The sequence below is a fragment of the Panthera onca genome, chromosome D3, assembly GCF_046562875.1.
Source record: "Panthera onca isolate mPanOnc1 chromosome D3, mPanOnc1 haplotype 2, whole genome shotgun sequence".
NCBI classification, from domain to species: Eukaryota; Metazoa; Chordata; class Mammalia; order Carnivora; family Felidae; genus Panthera; species Panthera onca.
This window is the reverse complement of record NC_138350.1, coordinates 90,679,759-90,701,053: the sequence shown is the minus strand read 5'-3', so window position 1 is coordinate 90,701,053 and position 21,295 is coordinate 90,679,759. Positions and strand designations below refer to the sequence as shown.

Sequence of the window (21,295 nt, the reverse complement as noted above, 5' to 3'; positions counted from 1 at the left end):
ACGTCTGTCCGGTAAGTATGGGGTGATTTATTTTCTGGAAAAAAAGGGACACAGTGAAAACGACTTCCATTTAAGGATTTATTTTTACCAATACCCTCAATTTACTGAGGTATTCCAACCCAGAAGCAAAGCGGATGAAGAAGAAGAAATCTGCCCGGCTCCTTCTGCGGGGCCGCTTTGCGCCGTGCTGCCCACAGGACAGGGACACAGGCTGAGTGGCGGCCCCTCCTCTCTGAATTTCCTGGCTTTTGTAAATTTGTCAGTCCAGCCACGAGCTTTGTTTGAACAGAGGTTGGCACTTCATGGAGGACTGTATCGTATTGTAACGCACAGCGCAACACATCTTTCCTGTATTTATTTTACAAAAGGCTTTCTAGGAGCCAAAGGGCTTAAGCCATAGGAAATAAAGAAGTTAAGTGTGTGTCCGGACCCTGCAAAGGCTTCACGTCCACACCCCAGGAGCTTCTGCGAACCCAGAAGTGCAGAGAGGCCTCGCTGGCGACAGGAGGCGAGGGTTGGTGAGCTCTGGGGCCTCCCGGGGAGAAGCCAAGTCCTGTGCCAGGAAGATCAGGGGCCCCACCGGGAACCTGACCCTGGCCCAGCAAGGAGGGGAGTGGGCAGGGCGTGCGGCTGGGTGGGGGGGGAGAGCCCGGAACCCCAGCCCACGTTTCACATCGCGGCTGGAACGTCTACATCAGATCCTGAACGGAAACACTTCTCAAACATCTGTGATTTGGGGTGTGAATCCAAAACCCGGCTCGGCTTGTCCATGCCAACGACATCCCATGGAAACAAACCAAATTCTAAAAAAGAAGAAAAATCGAAGAGTTCTAGACACAGCCCACATCTCAAGAGAACGAATGCAACTTGGGATAACGGTTTTGGTGTCTTTGGACATTTTGAACCACTCTTAGAGCAGGATGGGATTGTGTAGTGTGGACTGTATTAGCAACTACGTGCTGGGAGAGACTCTGAATATTAAGAACAGACACTTGTACACTCTATTATGCTGTGAAAACAGTTGTGAGTGATTTCACTCACATTACACCCATCTTGTCTGTAATAATTCTAAGTGCGATTCCTAGTTTGCAGATAAGGTAATTCAGGTAAATTCTTAATACATTAGGGGTTGATGGTTTTACCTCCAAACTACAGTGAGGAACACTGAGTATTTTGGTCGGTAAAAATAATGTTGGTATGAAAAAATAAGGTCGGGAATTTACTCCATTCCATTCCATCATCACTGCTTTCAAGAGAGCGTTGGAGAAATTTCACTTGGGCACCAGAATTCGGACGGAATAGTTTTCTACGGAAATATGCACTTCTCATTTTATAGGTTTCTAAATCTTGTAAAGATGAGTGCGGGGGCGCCTGGGGGGCTCAGTCGGCTGAGCGTCCCGCTTCGGCTCAGGCCATGATCTCACGGTCTGTGAGTTCGAGCCCCGCGTCGGGCTCTGTGCTGACAGCTCGGAGCCTGGAGCCTGCTTTAGATTTTGTGTTTCTCTCTCTCTCTCTCTGTCCCTCCCGTTCATGCTCTCGCTCTCTCTCTCAAAAATAGACATTAAAAAAAAAATTATGAGTGCTTCCCTCTTTGTTTAGGACGCTAGGGAACTCACTGGAAAATTCTGCCCCCTCTAAAAACCCAGAGGATCAATGTGTGCTTATCTTAAGCCCCGGTGAGCTTATCTTGACCCTGATTTCATTTTTTTCTACTCTTATTTTTACTGACCTAATTCCTCAACTCTTATGCTATCTTTTTAAATTTCTTTATTTTTTTCTTTGAGTTTATTTATTTTGAGGGAGAGAGCCATAGTGCGAGCGGGGGAGGGGCAGAGAGCGAGGGAGACCCGGAATCCGAAGCAGGCTCCAGGCTCCGAGCCATCGGCACAGAGCCCGACACGGGGCTCGGACTCACGGACCGTGAGGTCATGCCCTGAGCCGAAGTGGGACGCTCAATCGACTGAGCCGCCCAGGTGCCCCTTGTTCACTTATTTTTCAAGATTTTTAAGTAACCCCCATGCCCAACATGGGGCTCGAACCCACAACCCTGAGATCAAGAGTCACACGCTCCAGCGACTGAGCCAGCCAGGCACCGCACGTTGTCACGTGCCTCTGTACCTGAAATGTCTTTTAAAATTAAAAACATTTTATTTCTTTAACAATTTAAAATATTAAAAAAAATTTTTTTTTATCATATAAAATGCTCCAGCAGGGAGCGTGGGCGGCTCAGTCAGTTGAGTGACAGGCCACTGATTTCAGCTTAGGTCATGATCCCAGAGTCTTGGGATCGAGCCCCGAGTCGGACTCTGTGCTGTGAAGCCTGCTTAAGACTCTCTCTCCCTCTGCCCCCTCCTCTGTTCACATGCTCTCTCTCTAAAATAATAAAAAAAATAAAAATAAAAAAAAGAATAAAATAAAAAACAAAATCTTAAAAAAATTGTTTTAAATGCTTCAGTAGCCTAACATCATTTCCCCCTAGCACCAGTGCCATAACCAGCATCACAAAACAAAAACACAAAAGTGTGTTTAGTGACTCAGTACAACTGAGCCCCTCAATGAGAGATCCAACTTTTTGTCTCTTTCCAAAATTCCATTTTGGCCTCCCAAGTCTAATTTGATGCCATTGGTTTAGTGTGTGTTTGGGGCACACGAAAACACCTCCATCCATTCTAGAACCAAATGCCTGTGCACAGCCTGGCGGGGAGGCCCCAGGGTCGCACCTGGTTCTGTGGTTCTGACCCACATCTGTTAACCCACCTCAGATGCCTGATACATAAACTTCCCCGTTCCTTTTTGTTGGGCTTAATTTTTAATTTTTTGATGTCTTAATACACTTTCTCCAACTTGAGGGCAAGCAGTCTGGCTGTAAATCATAAATAAGCCATGAAAATACTACCCCAAGGGGCGCCTGGGGGGCTCAGTCGGTTAAGCATCCGACTTCCGCTTGGGTCATGATCTCACAGTCTGTGAGTTCGAGCCCCGCGTCGGGCTCTGGGCTGACAGCTCGGAGCCTGGAGCCTGCTTCGGATTCTGTGTCTTCCTCTCTCTCTGACCCTCCCCTGCTCGCGCTGTCTCTCTCTCTCTCAAAAATAATGAGAAACGTTAAAAAAAAGAAAAGAAAAGAAAATACTACCCCAAGAGTATTTAACTCAAATTCAGCCTCGGGTGTGTTCCATGTGGTTTCAGCTGTACTGGTTTCCATTTGAGAAGATGACTGGGCTTTCCTTCATATTTATCCCGAAGTTAACGAGGAGACAGAGACAAGCAAAGACAGCCAGAAAGGCGATCATTTTAGGGAAGAGAAGAAAAATTTTTGAGAACTGTTTTGGTGGAGATGATCGTCACTTTGTTAGTTTATTTGGTAAAGTTCTTGCCTCCATTTATATATAACCTCTGCATCTTTATTTTTTATTTTTTTTAAATGTTTCTTTATTCTGGGGGGAGCGCAAGCGGGGGAGGGGCAGAGAGAGAGGGGGACAGAGCGGGCTTTAAGCTGACAGCACGAGTCACGAGATCATGACCTGAGCTGAAGTCGGACACTCAACTGAGTTGAGTCAGTCAGGGTCAGGTGGCCCTAACCTCCGCATCTTTTTTAAAGAAGACAAAATACTACCTTGCCACGTGCTACCCCATGGATGGACCTCGAGGACATCACGCTGGGGGAAGTAAGCCTGACCCAAAAGGACAAACACCCGTGATCCCATTTCCATGAGGCCCCTGGAGGAGTCACATTCACTGGGACAGGAAGCAGGGCTGGGGCGACGGGGTGTTGATGGGTCCGAGTTTCAGTTTTGCAAGATGGAAAGAGTTCTGGAGACGGATGTACAAGACGTGCTGGCCACTCTGCTGAACTTCAAACGGTCAAAATGGTAGTAAATTTTATGTCATGTATATTTTGCCACAAGTCAGCCCCCAAAACGTACCTAGCGTCCCTCATCAACAAAGCCTCCTGACCTCTGAACCGTGACAACCACTCATCCATATCCCGACCACTTCTTTCCCTATCGTCCTGCTTCTAACTCCCCCACATCTCCTAAATGCCAAATTGTACTTTCTTTCCCGCTGTCTTAGGGGACAAGTCACTTGCCATCTCTGGCGAAGCCTCTGACCGTTTCTTCCTCCTCAGTTTCATTACGAGTGTGTCTGGCCTGCCCACAGCGAGAGAGGCCTTGCTGGTTCCCTTATTTTATTTCAGTTCTCCCCGCAAACTTTGCAACGAACACACACCATGTAATCAGTCATGTCTGGTGAAACATAATGGGATTTCGGGGGGGGGGGGGGGAGGAAGTCAATGGTTTTGCTGTTGTAAGAAAGTGTGGTGTTAATAGGTCACAACGTCTCTGTTAAGTAATTAACATACTGTAGGGATTACGAGAAAAGGTAATAAACACAGTCCGTCTTCTAAGGCGGAGAATCTCCCACGAGACGAGTCCTTCCTGACTTTGTCTTCCCTTAAATGAATCCTGCTCCGTGGACCCCTTCCTTTCATCCTTCAAACTATTAAGAACCACATCTGTGGAATTCGGTATCAGCTATTCAGCTGCCAGCTGTTGCCGAAAGTCTTTACTTAACTTGAAATTAAGAACAGATTTGAGGGCCCTCTACCTGCTGTGAGGTCCTGATGTAGTTACCGAAAACCGCAAACGGTAAGAAAATGCGGCTGCCAATCTCAACGGTTAGTGTGTTTTCTGCGCTACTTTGGCCACAATCGCAAACCTGCACGAACTCTATGTCCCCACACCATTAACGATACCTTGGTCGTTAACCAAAATGGATGCATGAGGATCAGGAACAGAAAATCTGTGTTGCAATAAGACTAGTATCATGGGTCATTGGGAGCTTGCCTCTGACAGATGGTGGGGAACGTTGATTCCCTGGGAAATCGCGGAAGATGAACGACACATTCTCCGTATCATACCTATGGGTACATGTTGCACAGAATCTTGGAGGGATACTTTGCTGATTATTAAGCTATCTGAAAATTCAGTTGTGGCTCCGTGTAGAGAGCATCTTCAGACTGGGACACCGAGGAGAGATGAAAAGATCTTCACAAAAGTCTCCTGACAACATGCGGGTCTCCACCATGACTCTCTAAGCCTAGGGTACAGCCATTTTGGCCCTAAATTGTCCTGAATGTAAAAGACCCAACAAGAGAAAGCTACTTAGTGAGAAGTTACCATGGCGTAAACATGGGACAATCTGGACATAGATCAATTAGAGGCGGATGTGTGTATGTGTGTTTATAAGAAATGCATATTATCTATATCATTACTAGAGTTTATCACCTTCAAGAGAATAAATCTTAAAAAGCAGAACTAAGATAGTTTCCTACACCAAGGTTAAACACATTCTGTTAGTTACCTCCAGATTCAAGCCGTCTGAAATCATTTTGTAGAAGACTATTTAAAAAAAAAAATGGGGCACCCGGGTGGCTCAGTCGGTTAAGTGTCCGACTTCAGCTCAGGTCATGATCTCTCAATTTGAGGGTTTGAGCCCCGTGTCAGGCTCTGTGCTGACAGCTCAGAGCCTGGAGCCTGCTTTGGATTCTGTGTCTCCCTCCATCTCTCTGCCCCTCCCCTGCTCTTGCTCTGTCTCTCAAAAATAAATAAACATTAAAAAAATTAAAAAAATATATAATCACAACTTTGCCCCTCTTCCACACAGGGGATCAGCATATGTTAAATTCCATACTGATTGGGCCGTTTTCCCCTTCCTCCATAATCTAAATGCAGTGTATTCTCTCAGTTTCTGAGTTCTGTGAGAAAAAAAAAAAAAAAAAAAAAAAAAAAGACTTCAGAAAAAACATCAAGTTAGGATTGGGGTAATGTTTCTGAAACTCTCAGTGATTAAACAAACAACCAATTTTCATTTATACATGAAATTGTTACCTATAACACACGATAGAACAGCTGTACTGTTCCTAAAACAGTCTGTATACCTTGGAATACTTGTGGACAGTTTAACTAAAACATACCCCTAATCCACTCTTAAATCTGTGAAATCTAAGTTAGTTCAAAGAGCTAAAAATTACCTTTAGATTTAGGTGCATCCTGTCCTCCTTTCTCAGATATAATTTAGAATATAGGATATAAATTCACACAGAGATAGAATTAACATTAAATATTTACTAATAAGTGGTGCACTTAAATTTTTGAGCATGCATATTTAATAAATATTTTTTAGTTTGTCTTGGATTTCATACCTTAGGGACTTTCACTTCCAGCTTTCAGACAGACAAGGCCTTTTCTGGGGTTCTTTTTGTTTCTTATCCTTAGCTAGTCTTTAACGGAACCCTCCAGAACCTCTCTGATCCAAATGGTCACCCATCACGCTGCTGCATAAGCTACACAGACCAGCTGCTGAACGCTGTTTCGTTAAAGTGCCATTTTCCTTACCTTGAAGGGACAGAGTCCCAAATAATTCATTAGACAATCACAGGAGAAAATGTGTTTTCTTTTCCATCTATTTCATCAACCAGAATTATTGTCTGTTATAAAATTGTAGATAGCCAAATATCTAGTCAACCAACCATCAATCCATTAATATCGCTGACTCTTCTCCACCCAAATATTGTCCTGTGACATTTCAAATGAGGTGAACCTCTTTTGAAGGATTTCAGGGATTTGTATTTTGTGCAGGAAGCATGTCCTCGATCTTCAAGGGCAACTTTAAATATTTGAAGATATTATTAAACACGAAATTTTAGCCATGCTAAATACGTTGTAGGAGTAGTATGGGAACTTCTAAAAAATATTTTATTTTCATACCCTCCCTCCCCCTGAATAAGCTAACAGCACACCCCCAAACGAACAACGATCAGTGACTTGGTGTACAAATAATGTCAACACGTCTCGCCTGCCACAAACAGCACCCTCACAAGCAGCAAACTCTGCTGGCCCTCAAGCTGCTGTTTTTCCAGAGTGTAACCTTGCCCGTCTCTCGAATTACATTCTCAGATTCTGCATGCATTGTGGAGACATGGAGAAAGGAAATCTTTAAAAGCACAGTATGATTGTAGAACCAGCATAGCCCTGAGTGAAATCACATGTGGGTGACAAGCAGGCTCCAGAAGGGAGGTGAGTCATGGAAATCACAATTTTACGTGGAGGGAGGACTTTGGAAGGTTTGCTCACCGTTCCTTGATCGAACTTGTCAATTTTGAACACATGGAAGTTATTAGTGCAACACTGTAGTCCTAAATAGACCCAAGAATGCAGATGAATGGAGTGGATTTTTACCGTGGACTCCAATCGATTCCCAGATACGACAAAAACAACTATTAAAATTCCAAGTATGCAAATTTGAATCTCTTTGTGGGTGCTCACATATATATGCGGTAATGCATCTGTGTCTATATATGCCATTTATGACCACGTAATTAGTTGAATTGGGAGATACTTTCATTTGGGCATTTTTTACTGGGTATTGTAATGAATTCTGGGCAGTTCAATACTTTTCTGTGAATCAGACTTAAATCTGATTAAGAATACATCCCACTTAAGCATTCATGCCCAAACCTGCAACAATTGTCAATGACATTTACTATGCCTGCTGTCCAAATTAGTGCAGATCGTTAATCACAAAGAGCTTGGCTTTTAGGATTCCAGAATCCTTTTTGGAAAGGTTCTCACCGCTCTCGCTGCGGCTCCTTTCCTCCCCCGACCCCCCCCCCCCCCCCCACGTGCAGAATGGCCCCTGTGTCTGATACTCCAGCTCGGCAGGCACAAGCTCCCCCCTTTGGAGCTCGTGTGTAGTAGTTTCTGTTGTAAATGCCATAAGTTGGAGAGGCCCCGAGCTGCATCAGCAGTGAGTGTTAGCGAGCGCCTGGCACCAAGAGAAATTGCAAGGGCGGAAGGTGACGCCGGACTGCGGCGCCGACTGCGGTGTCTTGGCCGAAATCCATCCTCACTGCGGAGCTATCACGAGGAGAGCAGGGCAACATGGCCAGGAGCCTGGTGGGGGAAGACAGTGCTCCCCTCCGCAGGCCAACTCCCTCGCTCTGCGTCATCGCGGACTCAGGGGCGCGCCTCTTCTCTTTCTCCTCTCCACGCCCCCCCCCCCCCCCCGCCATCTGCACCCCCCCGCCCCGTGTACCATTATTGCTTCTTGGAGTCACACTGGGATTTCCGTTCCCAGACTTAACTTATTGCCACTAACTACGGGCCGCGGAGAGCAGTTGGGGGGGTGAAGAAATGGTTTGAAAAACAGAAAAATTAAAGTTGAACTTTCCAAGGATAGAAATGAAAATAAAACCCCACAGTCATTTTTAAATTGCCAGATAGCAGAATCCTCGTCTGAAGTCTTTCCAGACTTTGATCTCGATTCAGGACTTAATCTATCGAGTATCCCCAGCACATTTACCAGGAAGTTCAGTGAAACGCACACCCTAAGCCATTTGGAATGCACACGCATCTGGGACCACCGGAAGGATACCCACAGAGAGATCTGGACTCGAGGCTTAGTGCTCAGGTGCCCAAGTCGGCTGAAAATGCATCCCAACACGTCTGCACGTATGGATGCGTGCGTGTGTGTCCGTGTGCGCGCGTAAACAGCTTCCCGTAACTGGATCTGCGGCAGCGTTAGTCCTTGAGAAGAAGGGGCGACAACTAGCCGCTGGGATCGTGATTCAGGGCTATTAGGGGAAGAATTATCTGGGTCTGAGTCATCGCGAGCCTCCAGACTTTGCCCGCAGTGTGGTAGAACTTTGTGCTGATGAGACAATAGTGGAGCGTGTGCGTTTCCTACAGGGCAGACCATTCCGTGGCTGGGGGAAGCCTCGGGCCTGCGCCCGGCCGCCGGGGCCCGGCCCCCTCCCCCCGCCGCGCAGGCCCCCAAGCCCGGCCGGCGCCGGGGTCCCCGCGGGGCGGGCGCGTCCGGGGCGCGCGAGGGCGGCGCGGGGAGGGGGCAGGGCGCGTGGCGGGCCCCGCGCGCCCTCGCGCGTCCCCCGCGCCCGGGCGCAGCTGGCGCGGTCGGTCTAGTGCAGCGCTCGGCTCCGCGCCTCGGGCGCTCGGCTTCACCTTCAGAGGCGCGGGGCGTGCGCGTCCTCCTCCCCGGGCCCGCCGCCTCCCGCCAAGGTAGGGGCTGGGGTGGGGGTGGGGGCGCCGCGGGGCCCGCGAGGGGCGGGGGCGCGGGGCCCCGGGCCCGGCCGCGCCGGGGACCCCGGTGTGCGCCGCGGGGGTGGGGGGCGGGGAAGGGGCTCCCGGGCGCGGGGAGGGCGGCTCGGCTGCCCTGTGGGTAGTTGCTCCGCTCCGCAATTCCAGGAGTGGGAAGATGCAACTTCGGGCGGCGAGGCGAGCGCTGGGAGGTGGTTTTTACCGCAGTGGAGGGGCGGGGTGGGGGCCGGGTGGGAGCGCGGAAGAGGCTCTGGCTTTGTACACTTCGTCAAAGGCGACGCGGGAGGAGGGGAGCTCGGATGCGCTCTCCATCCATTAGGAGACAAAGAGCAAATTGCCTTACTTTAAAGTAAAACGCTCTGGCTAATGAAGGTGGGTGATGGGGCTGCGGGGCCCGAGGAGCCGCTTCAATTATTAAGGGTTTGGCTGATGGGATCGATGCCTGTAGGCACCGAGGGCTGCTGCCTCGGGTACGTGTTTGCGTGTGTGTTTGCGTGTGTGTGTGTGTGTGTTCGGGGGGGGGGTTGCCTCCCCCTCCCCTGGCTGCATGCCCATTAGCTGGGAGCGTATAAGTGACCCTAACATTAAAGAAGTAAGGGCGCCTGGAAGGGAAGTTAGGGTGGGGGTGGGGGGCGATGGTTCTCTCAATGACCATGAGGGGTAGGGAGTGGGGTCGGGGTGGCAGGGACTCCTCGGAGTCGCACCCGGCCTGGCGGGGGTCGGAGTGGGGGTGGGGGAAGTATTGATCGCGATATATACCCGGGTATATACGAGAAAAGAAGAATGCTGTGGGGCGTGTGTGTTGGGTGGGTGGGGGGGGGGGGTGCGGTGGTTGGAAAAGCGCCTCGTCTGCCATTTCCAGGGAGAACTAACACAGTGAATAGTTAGGATCAGTATTTAGAATAAACCGCCTCGTCAAGTTTTAAAGAAACTTTGTATGAATAAGTTTGTTAAAAGCCAGCCGAGTTGGGTATTTAAAACAGCGGTTTATGGAGGAGGCTGGTGTGCGGCGACGATCAGCGGTGGTAGGCAGGGAAGCCGGTGGAGCCCTGCAATTAGGGACCGGAGAGACCCAGCCTTTTAGCCGAGAATGTGGGTCTGTAAGTCAGCTCCATTTATTATCCGCGTTAATAAGCTCTCCGCAGCAGACCGGGATCAGACCGGGAGCTTCTGGGGTGTGTGTCTGCATTTTACTCAGGCTGCTGGCTTACTGATAAAGAATTACTTGGTCTCCGGGTGTGCAAAGATCAACTTGCTCAGCCCTCTTTTTAAATATATTCATTCTGTGCCTTATTTAATCCAGATGCACAAAAAGCCATTTGCTGCTTCATTGTTGGTTTACATTTTTTGAAAAGGCGACCGGTGTAACCTGTGGAATTTGAAATGCAAATAGAAGCCTGTGGGAGTTGAGGCAGAACAAATCAGCATTTATAAAGTGAAAAAGATTTAATGTCTTTGAAATCATTGCAGAGGAAAAAAACTGGAGGGGGGGTGATTTTTCAGGGAGTGAATTGTGACGTCAGGTCTTTTTGGAAAAGATGTTATTTTTAAGGTCTGAAACCCGGGTATGTAAAGTGCTTACAGGAAAAACAGATTACAAGATTAACATCTGTTAACATGATCGTTTATCTCCAGCCAAAAATAGGTCAGTTCTTTCTTAAGGAAACACGATTGCTGGCGCATGCTTAAATAATAAAATTAAAATAATGAGTGCATCAATGAGGGCCGGCATTTGTTATAATCTGATCTATGAAAAACATTTTTTAATTTCGAGATCAGTAGAGGTCAAAATCTCTTTTGGGCGTTGAGAACAACTCTTCACTCTGCGTCCACCCCCCGGATGACCCCCTCCTCCTTACTCCTCGCTCCCTCTCCGCCCCCATCCCGGACTGCTAATTTCCCTTTTCATCCATTGTGGAAGTACAAAATATATTTAAATGGATATTGTCTGACGCCCCCGTCGTTAAAGAAAGCAAACTCTCCGCGCAGATGGCTAACTTTCAGGGCTCTGCTGTTGTTTTACCATTAAATGAAACGGTAGGGAGGGAAGAAAAAAAAAAAAAAAAAGGAAACAGCCTTGCAAAGTCTCCCTGCCCCCTGGGTGTGAGTGACGGGTCTGCCGGCCAATCCGGAGCGGGTTTCTCCATCCCGGAGGTAATTTGGGGTGTGAGTGTGTGTGTGTGTGCGCGCGCGCGCGCGCGCGCGTGTGCATGCGCCCATGTGTATGCACACTGTTAAGTGCGACCAGCCCCGCGCATCCGCAGGCTCCTGATGTGCACAGCTCTGTGCTGTAGACGTGGACACGCTTGCATCTGAGTCTGGACAGCTAGATGGGCGCGCAGCAGTCCAAAAGGAGACCCTGCCCCCTCTGCCCTCCTGCAAAGAATGGGCGGTAAGAGGCGCTTTCGGATTCAAGTCGAAACCTGCAAATGGGGAAGAGGAGTGATAGGATTATGCTTCTCAGCAACCGGGGACTCGAAATGTACGGTTCCTTCCGTCTCGTTCCCACGCGACGGGCGCGCCCTCGCGCGCCCGGGGTCCGGAGCCCACTCGCCTGGCGCAGAACGTACAGAAAAGTGGGATTATGGAAATTGGTGTGAATTGCGTAGAAAAGTGAAGGACGGCGTGTACCTTACAACTTCGTATTTTATTGTCTCCCTGGAAGTTCATACTTAGTCCATGGCAAATTCTAGAATGTGACCCACTCACGGTCAGTGAAAAGTTCTGCTGCCCACCCGACTTGTGAGCGCGGAGCGCCTGCCGGGTCTCCACCGTACAATGGGCACATTCACGGGCGCAGTGCGTCACGGGCCGCCCCACGTTTCGAACCAGCTTAATCCGGCACCAACTTCCCCCGGAATACTGGTAGTGATGTGTGGAAGTGTACGGACCAGACCTGGTCCTGTAGCATCTCTCCATCCGTGTCGCAGATGCTGTGCCGCTTCATTCCGGGGTGGATGATGCCGCTGCATCGGACGGGTTAAGGACCCACGTGTGACCCCTCCTTCCCCGGAGACCCCTTCAGGGAGGCCCCCTGGGAGGGACTCCGCGCCCCGCCCTCGTCCGAGTACGGGGTGCCCGGCTGCCGGGCCGCACCGAGGTTACCCCAGGGGTCCATGGGCGACCCCAGGCCGCCTTCGTCGTACCCCTGCAAGAACCCAACTCAGTTACAAGGTAGCGCCCGGCCCCGCGCTTCCTGCTCCGGCCATTTTCGGCCCCCAAAACCTGAGTTCGATCCGATTCAGGGCCCCCCCCCCCTCCTCCTCTGAACTCGCGGATTGAGAAGTGGGCAGCAGGGGGGACGTGTCTCCGGGTTAAACCGTTCCTATTTCTGTATCCTGGCGTGCGGCCTTGGGCCCGGGGCGCCGCTGGGGGAGGCGGGGCGGGGGCGGGGCGGGGGCGGGGGGATTTACCTGCCCGCCCCGGGGGCGGGGGCGGTGGCCGCTTGTTGCTGGGCTGCCAGGGGGCGGGCTGTGGGCGGGGCGGGCAGGGCAGCGAGGTGGGGGAGGGCCCGGCCCGCGCCCCCGCCCCCCGGCGCCCGCCCCCCGCCCCCGTCATGTGGAGCGGACGTCACTCGCCTGCACTGTAACCCAAGAAGTGAAAGAGACGGGGACCCACGGCCCAACTTCGCACCGTAACAAAGGCGGGGGTCCGTGCGGGCCGGAGAGGGACGAGCTGGGGAGGGAGCGGGCTGGGGGTGAGGGGGCCAAGGAGGTGGGGCAGCCGGGCGGGGAGTGGGGGGAACCGGGACGGGGTGGGGGGGGGGGGTCTCTGCTGGGCCAGACGGTCGGGGTCTCCGCGGGTGGGGCGGGTAGTGAGGTCTGGCTGGGGTCGGGGGGGGGGGGTCTCCGCTGGCCTGGGGTGGGGGGGGCCCTTGCAGGGGCCGAGGTCTGCGTGGGGCCGGGGCCGGGAGTGGGCGGGGGGGGGGGGTGGTTCTGGCCGGGTCCGGGGTGTCTCCGCGCGGGCGGGGGGCGGGGGTCTGCGCGGCGGCGCGGGCCGCGCTCCGGGGGCCGAGGCGAGGCTGAGGCCGAGGCCAGGTAATTGGTTTCTATTTTAAACTTCACTTTGTTCAGGCGGAGGTGGGGCGGTGGGAAAGGCGTGGCCCCCGAGGACGATTACATAAGTATTCACACCTGATTCGGTCCCGGCCGGGGCTCCGCGCGCGGCTGCGGGTGGGCGGCGCGGGGGCACCGGCCGCCGTCCCCGCGAAGGGCTGCCGCGCGTGGGTGTGGCGCCCTGCCTGCGTGGCCTCTTCCCGGCCGGGCGGCGAGCAGCCCGGGTAGACGCGGGGGCCTGTTCCAGGAAGCCCAGATGTGCCCGAGGGCGTGGGGCCGGCCTGCCGGCGGGGTCCTCTGCGTAACAAAGGGTAGGGGCTTCGGGACCCTACTGCAAGTCACAAAAGGAACTTTGGACGGTGGTCTTAATTAAACATGCGGGGGGGCGGGGGGGGGAGGCATTTCCCTCGTGAACCTGCCATTAAGTCTGCAATCCTGGTTAAAGATGATTTAAAAACTGGTGGCCCTCCATCCTGTGGCTGTGTAATAAAATGCCGTTAAAGTACTGACCCCAGTGGAAGCGAGGCTGGATCTTCCCCCAGCAGGATCCTCTCCAGATTATTTTTTAAGCCGCCCTATTAATATGATTGGAGTATTTTGGTTTAGGAATGTAAGAGCTACTTTAAGGAACCAGGCATGCATGCTATTTGATAGGAAACTTTCTGCTGCCGCGTAAAAAAGCTCACTTTATCATTTGTTTGTGCCTCCTTCATTTTCTCTTACATTCTTTGATTGTGGCGTCAAAATAGCTGTGCTATTTATGTTTACACAGACCCGCTAGAATTAAATATACCACATGCCTCTGCTCTGCATGATTCCGAGCTTCCTTCTCCTGGTAAAATTGGGGAGCGAGTTTGAGCGAGCTGGCCTGGAGCCTGGGGCTGGCAGCGGGTTACCGGAGGAGGACATCTTTAGTTTCACTAGGCCCCCGCGCCTTCTTGGACAGGCCCTGCAAGAAGGGGCCCTGAGCAAGCCTGCAGGAGTTAGAATTAATTCTGATGGCATTAGAATTTTCATGTGCCGAGATGCAAGCATATCAGCCTAGTATTTTTCTTAGTTCCTTAGTAGGACTTTGTTTTCTTAAATTAGCTAATTTGAATATGCTGAAACACTCAGAGGCATTAACATTCTTAAAAAAAAAAAACAAAATCCCAAGGGATGTGTAATAAAACTAACCCAGAGCGGTGGCACTGCCCCTCTCAAATGAAACAAAGCAGCCCGTTGGTTAGGTACAGGGTTCGGCAGTGGAGAGAGAGAGAGAGAGAGAGAGAGAGGGGTGTTGCTTATTTTTATTTCTGAAAGCTTTTGTTAAGAATCATCTTCCGAACTGGCTTGGTGTGCTCCAAAACGCACCAGATCAAGAACATGTAACTATGGGTTGTGTAACTGATATTAGTCGCTGAGGAGTATACTTTACATCATTGGTGTTAATCCCACCTTTATTTGTAAACAACCTTTAAAGTTGACTGGCTAATGTAGAGATTGAAGTCTTCCTGGGACTTTGACGTCCTACGTGTCTAACTTTGTAAGATGATGTCTGTCCCAGAGGCCATGATGGAGGGAAGAGAATGAGAGAGGTTTTTGAAAGCTGGTCCATGCTAAAAAGCGTGTTGTTTCCATTACCATAAATTGAACTTTACCTTCCTTTACCTTCCTTGCTCCTGTGTGGGTAACGTCTGAGTGTTCATAGGTGGAGCGTTTGATGTGCAAGTTGTTGAGCCACAGTTATGTGAGAAAGCAAAGAGGCTTCGTTAGAGACTGCTTCAGAACGCGGTATACTATAACAGATGATTTTCAGTCTTACCAAATAGGGAAAAGGGCTAATGTGACCTAGGAAGTTAAGTAGAATTTAGTCCTGGATTGTTCTTGAAACACCAGCGCTCAGTTTAATGGGTTGTTGTGGATTTTTATGCATTCATTTTCCAGGATACGTATGGGTCTTGTAATCTGCCAGAAGGAATCTTTTAAACAGGCTCTTTGTGGGAGTGGCTGTAAGTCTGACTGAAGGTTGTGTGTAGAGTTTCAAGTGCATTATACCTTAATGTGGTAGGGATAGGAAACTAGAGTACGAGCTGGTTACTTTCACCGGGAAGGAGCTTGTCCAAATGCGTGCACTTTCCTCTGACACCGTGCTTGTTTTAAATGCCTGAGACGTTACACTATTTTGGGTTTTGTTCCATTTTCAACCTTGGAGAACAGGGCAAGTGTTAACTATATAATTAAAAGTGGTATTTTGTCTATAACTAGATCGCTACCTGAATAAAGCATCAGGATTAAAGGTAAAAGAAACAAGAGTTTTTCGTCGGTGTCTGAAGACCATATTTAGCTGGAGACATCCGAACTTTCTCAAGGGCACAGATTAAAGCAGAAGTAAGAAATAATGGAGGGAAGCAAAAGAAAGTTACATTTATTTGATTACATATCTGCATTATAAATATTTGAACGTAGAAGTAACATTCCTTCTTCAAAAGCAGACATCTTACTTGCTGTAAATGTTTATACATTTTAGTGCTTGGATAGAGCCGTTCTGTTCTGTCATAATCAAGCAGTTTTTTCAGAAATGCATCTCTCGGCTGCCCTTCCCCCTCCCCCTCAAAAGTTCCAGGGGCTGTGGGAAAAGTGGAATTAGCTCGCATCGTACCGACTGTAGCCCAGAGAACGCTGGGGGCCTGGCACCACACGTGCAGAGCTGAGGGTGTGCTGTCCGTCACTCACACTCCTGCCTTGTACTTGAACCCACTGCTGAACTAGCACCCAGTACTTAGACCTTCCGTGGATTGCTTACCACTTGGCACCTTTGACCTTTGTTTCCAGAATTAGTAATGTCTACACGTGACGAGTAACTGGGTTACTGTCTTGGGCTCCCAGACTGTTACTCTGTTGATAGGAAACTACACGTCTTTGGGTTTGCATTTTTCAGGTGACTTGGAGAGTCAGGAGGTGGGCGGCTCTGAGGTCTGATGAGGTGCTGGTTGGACTATGTCTCCCAGTATGTTATGGAGATGGGTAGCAGGACGGAGCTTCTGGAAGGCAGGTGTAAATGTAGACTGCAGATAGGTATCCGTGGGCTGCCACTCAGTTTGCCCAGGAATTAGGGTAGCCGCAATTATCCGACTCTTGATGTGTGTTTGGCTTGGTGCTAACTGGAGGCATGAGCTAACTAACTGGTGTGACCGTGACCCTCTTCTCCCTCCTGTCCTGTCCTCCCTCCGGGGCTGTCCGGCCGTTGGCCAACGGCCAACGGTGTGTTGGCAGCAGCCTGTTAAGGGTCTGAATGTGTCTCCGGGAGAGTGACAGCAGTTTTCAGATTCAAGCCTTCGCCTTGGTTCTCACCAGTACCAGAAACATGTGAGTTTGGGGTGGGAGAGGTAGGACATTTCTCGTTGATGGAGGGGCGACCTCTGCCCCCGAGTGGGTTGAGAACTCCCCAACCTTTCTTACCAGAGTAGAGAGCCTGAGTCATGGGGGGAGGGGCATCCTCTCTATCCTTGGACTCTGGCCGTGACTGTCTTACAGTTTTCAGGAATATTGGTGAATTTCAGGAAATTGGTGAAACCCATTTTAAGGAAGGAAGCACATCAAATGTTTATTTGTGAAGAATTTATTAATAAAATTAACCTTACGGGAAGAATAAAGAAAAATTTCCACTATGAATTTAAAATGTCTCCTCCAGGTCTTTAAAATGCATGTTTATTTTAAAATTAATTTTCTTCGAAAGAGGACTGTTTTAGGGGTTATGACTTTAATAGCCATGGGCGCTGCTTGTGTTTGAAATTTATACTGCCCACTAAGGTATGTTAAGGATATCTTAGATGGACTGGTAAAAATTAGCAGTTGCAACTAATGCCCTTGCATCTTGCTACACGGGATTGGAACAGCTGAAGCTTTTCTTTCCAAAGCTAGAGCTGGCTGTCATATTTATGTCCAGAATGAGATGTTTTCCAGCAGCGTCCATTCGAATTGTAAAGAAGTGTAATTTTGTGGCTCTCAGCCTTCCTTAAAAGTAGTTTTCCAAAAAGATCTGGCATTTATTCTTCATTTCCAGCGGTAGTGAAAATTACAAAGCAGGAGTAATTAGAAATGCGACTATTTTGAGAATGTCACCATGTAAATATATATAAAATAGTGAACAAACCACCACACAGGAGACTAGAAAAAAATAAATCATTTAGAAACGACATTGGGTTTAGATACATGTCACTGTTTATTTCAAATAGGAGTTCATTCTGGTAGATTTTCTTTCTGTGTGTGTGTGTGTGTATTTGGTCAGGAATTTAATCAAGTTGTTTTGTTCTCGAAATTTCAGGGATAGGGATTCTATGTGGTTGTGAAGTTCGGACAGTTTCTGAGTGGAGTGCTGAACGCAGGTTGAGGTATTAATGTATTTTGTTTTCAAGACAAAATTCATCTGGTGTGTTATTCCTTGAAAAGCAGGTAGTCTGGTCTCTTGCAGATCTGGCGCCCCGGGGAATTGCTGATGTCAGCTCGGCCTTTGGATACAGCTGTCCTGTTATTTTCTTGCTCATTTAAGGGATGGTGAGTGGAGGCTAACATGTGGTGTTAGCTTTCAGGACATAGTTAAAGAGAGACTCTTAAAAATTGGGGTTCTGTGTTAAAACTCTATAGTTTTTTTTTCCCCAAATGGCTAAGAATTAAAATAGAATTTTCAACATTATTTAGTAACACTTGGAAAACCCTGTCTTTAGCTCTCCCCGTGGTAAAGTAAAGGATATTTGTTTAGGAATTTTTCCCTTTGTTTTCCAGAAAAGGGCAACATGTGTCGGTCTTTGCCATATGGCACTATTTAACCTGTATTGCCTGAGCTGACTTGGCACTGTGTTAGGCATTGATTTATTTCGGCATTCGAGAATGTTCTTTGAAATTTAGTACAGGGAAGGATGCATCGAAAACGGTGTGGACTGGCAGCTCGTGGCTTTATTAGCTTCTTGTTCGACTGATGTTTAAGGGGAGGAAAGCAAGTGTCACTTGTTTCTTTCCTGCAATAATTTTTGTAGGAAATAGTTTGATATTAAATGTTGGCTGTGTTAATTCAGGGAAATACAGAGCCCCTTGGGAGTAGTTAAAACTTGTATCAGTTGCAGATAGGCTGAGGGTTGATGTGGTGAGAGGGACACTCGCTCTTTCGTTCCTGATTATTCCAGTGATTTAAGCGAGACCTAAAGAAATACGTGTTTCTTTTTTTCCCCTTAGAGACTTGGCTATTTTTTTTTTTTTTTTTTTTTTCCTAATGGATGGTGGCATCAGTGAACAGATGGACGATCCTGTTTTCATAGTTTAAACTTTTGTGGCGCTGCTCTGGAATTTTCTGGAGGCAGCCTGGTGATGCTTTCGCTTCGTGATTTGTTTTGTTTCCACACACTGCTTCTGGCTTTTTGGGTAGTCTTAGGTTTTTCACGCACCAGAGCGGGTTGTGATGCGACATCTCTGGAGTCGGGCGCGCCCCCGAAGCTCGTGCCTCCGTGTTGAACACCTTGTACGGCTCTGGCGTGGCCACCAGACCTACTGTGTCTCCAGGTGCCTCTCTCGTTGACTCTGGCTCATTAGCCTTAATCATACCGTTCTTCCTGTTTTCAGGGAAGAAGTAAACACATTTACCCTCCTTCGTGTGTGTGCCGTCAGAGCGGGGCGTTTGCGGACAGAAAGGTGGGCCTGGGTGTCGCCTCCTGGCATTTCCGCGACGTGAACGAGCGCCGCAGTCAGTGCTGCATAATTTATATTGACGTTATCAGTGACACGGAGAGAACATTTTTATGCAAGTTTGAGAAAATATCATCATTCACACTGATAATCATGTTCCCACCAGATTTAGATTCATCACGCCAGAGCTTTTCATGTCTTTAGCGTGACCATTAGCATAATGACGATAATTTGTCCCTTTGAGTAACGCTGGGCGTAATTTACATTCGTGTTACTGTGACGAGTGCAGCACGGCCCAGGTGTTCAAGTGGCCTCCCGATTTCAAAAATGGCTTTTTACTTTTTAAAAGTGAGAGGCGGGGGGTGGGGGGGTGGGGGGGAAGGTCTTGTTCCTAAAGCCAATTTAAAAAACATGACCGGTACTAAATAAGTGAATTCCTGGCGTAAAAGTACTTGCCATAGCAACGTAAACTTGGGGACAATTCTGTAGAGTCATGGGATTAGTGGTTTAGTGGTAGGATTAAAATTGGCCTCAGTAAATTACCCTGGTGACAGAAAAGCAGAATCTGTTAATGGTTTTACAGGAAGATTGGCCCCTCAGTTGTGCTGCAGATTGATGAGAGATTACGGGCTGCTTAGATTCTGAACTTTGGAAAGGAAGGTTAATTTTTCTAATAGCTATGCATTTGTAAGCATCGGCAGGAATCGGTTAAAGAAGGGAGTTGGTGCTGTTAGAATCTGGGATTTTACGTGCCCGTGGGAGCGGATTTACAGGCCGCGTTTGTTGTTTGGCTACAAACCGGCAGCCGTTGACGTAGGCTTTCCAACTGTCCATGGAGATGCTAGACCAGACTGGAAAGTGCGTTAGGTCTGCCGGGCCCCAGAGGCACCTTTCAGACGCTCTCAGGATGGCAGTTTACTAACCTGCCCCTTCGTGGCTGGGGCACGGCGAAATGTGGCTCCTTACTGCAGAGTGTGGGCCATCGATTCTGTAGAATGACCATGCAGGAAAATGGGCACTTTCCTAACTCTTTACCTTTCTTCGTAAGTTCACGTAATTTCTGGGTGGACTTGTTGTAGAAGGCTCGTAGCGAGAGTTGCAGATGTGTTAACAGCCCCCGAGAAACCTAGACGTGGCTTTGGGTGAACCTCGACATTTTCCAGGAACTGAAAGGCAGAAGGACTTAGTGATGCGGCCAAGGCCACAGCGATAGAGCAGAGCTCCAGGGGGTTCCTGGGTTCCCGGTTCCCAATACCTGCTAGATGCTCACGGCAAGGGGAGGCGAGAGCCCCCTTCCCGGACGAGCTTGGCGAGAGCCCATCTGGCAGTGCTGCGTGTTGAGGACTGCACTTGCTGTGGTATGCTGCCCCGTTTCCCTGTCACCTTCTGATGCCCAGCTCTAGCTCCAGAGAGAAGAAAAAAACGTTGACCCCACGTTTGCATCTCTCCATGGGAATATCGTGTTCGTGTGGGAACCGGACAGGTCGTCCCATGCCAAGGTCCCTGTAGCATCGCAGGGCTCAGGCAAGGAGGGAAGCCCAGATCGCCAAAGGCCCAGCAGCTGTTTGCACAGATTTCCAGCTCAGCACGGCGCCGGGATGTCGATTTTCTTGGGAAACCCGGCGGTGGCACCGATACTAACATCCCGTTTTACAAGACAGTAACCACAGAGAGCAAACGACCAGCATGGGTAGAAAGACCTGAAAGAAAAAGAAAAAAAAAAAAAAAGCCACCAAACTGTCAGGGGAAGGGATCAAAGACAGGTGATGGTTGTGATAGACCGCCAGGTTCTCGTGGGCTGTCCTGTCCTAATCTCCCGCAGACGGTGGAGTGCAAGAGTGTCGGCGGCCAGTGGGCATCTGCGTGGTGGGTGCTCTGAGGGATGGGGCAGAGGACCGCAGATGTCCAGAAGGGGAGCCGTCAGCTGGAACAGGGTAGGGAGCCGTGGGCACCTTTCTTTCAGCGTATCCTTGCTGCGTGTGGACAACACGGTGACCACGGGCGAGGAAGTTGGGCGCAGGGGCAGGCCCAATCCGGCGAGTCTCCGATGGCGGTTCAGACGTGAGGCCACACACAGCAGCCCACTGCGCTGGCTGGTTGGTGGCTGGCCCGCTCCCGGTGCGTGCGTGGGCTCTGGCAGACCTCCACCCTCTCCGCCTGCCTTGGTAAAATTGGGAGCTGGGCCGGGACCCAGGGAATTTTGCTTCTTGGTGCACGAGCTGTGTAGAAAGCCTGCCTACCTCCTTTGCATTCTCCAGGTGAGAAACAGGGCTGACCTTGTTTTTGCTTAAGAATCGGTAAGTTAAGACCCACATTTAGAATTGGTTTTCCTTTTCTGAAGAAGAGAGGACTGAATACTTGTTCGTTACTTACCAAAAAGTATATCCTAGGTAGTTTTCTGCTTTTCTAGAAATTAAAAAAAAAATTTTTTTTGCATTACCACCAGCGTAAACTTAGAATTGCATAGAT

General features: G+C 49.4%; 1 protein-coding gene across 3 annotated transcripts in view; it reads left to right on the top strand.

Annotated features, from left to right (window-relative positions):
• Positions 1-8,889: 8,889 nt before the first annotated feature.
• The window catches only part of ZNF516 (zinc finger protein 516), a 124,583-nt gene continuing 112,177 nt past the window's right edge, over positions 8,890-21,295 (top strand). The window contains exon 1 of one of the 3 annotated variants that reach the window (XM_060614104.3): positions 8,890-9,074. The gene's annotated coding sequence lies outside the window, so the exon portion shown is untranslated. Of the gene's footprint in view, positions 9,075-9,341; positions 9,486-12,654; positions 12,763-21,295 lie in introns of those variants that run through there. The other 2 variants (XM_060614105.3, XM_060614103.3) reach the window with 2 other exon arrangements.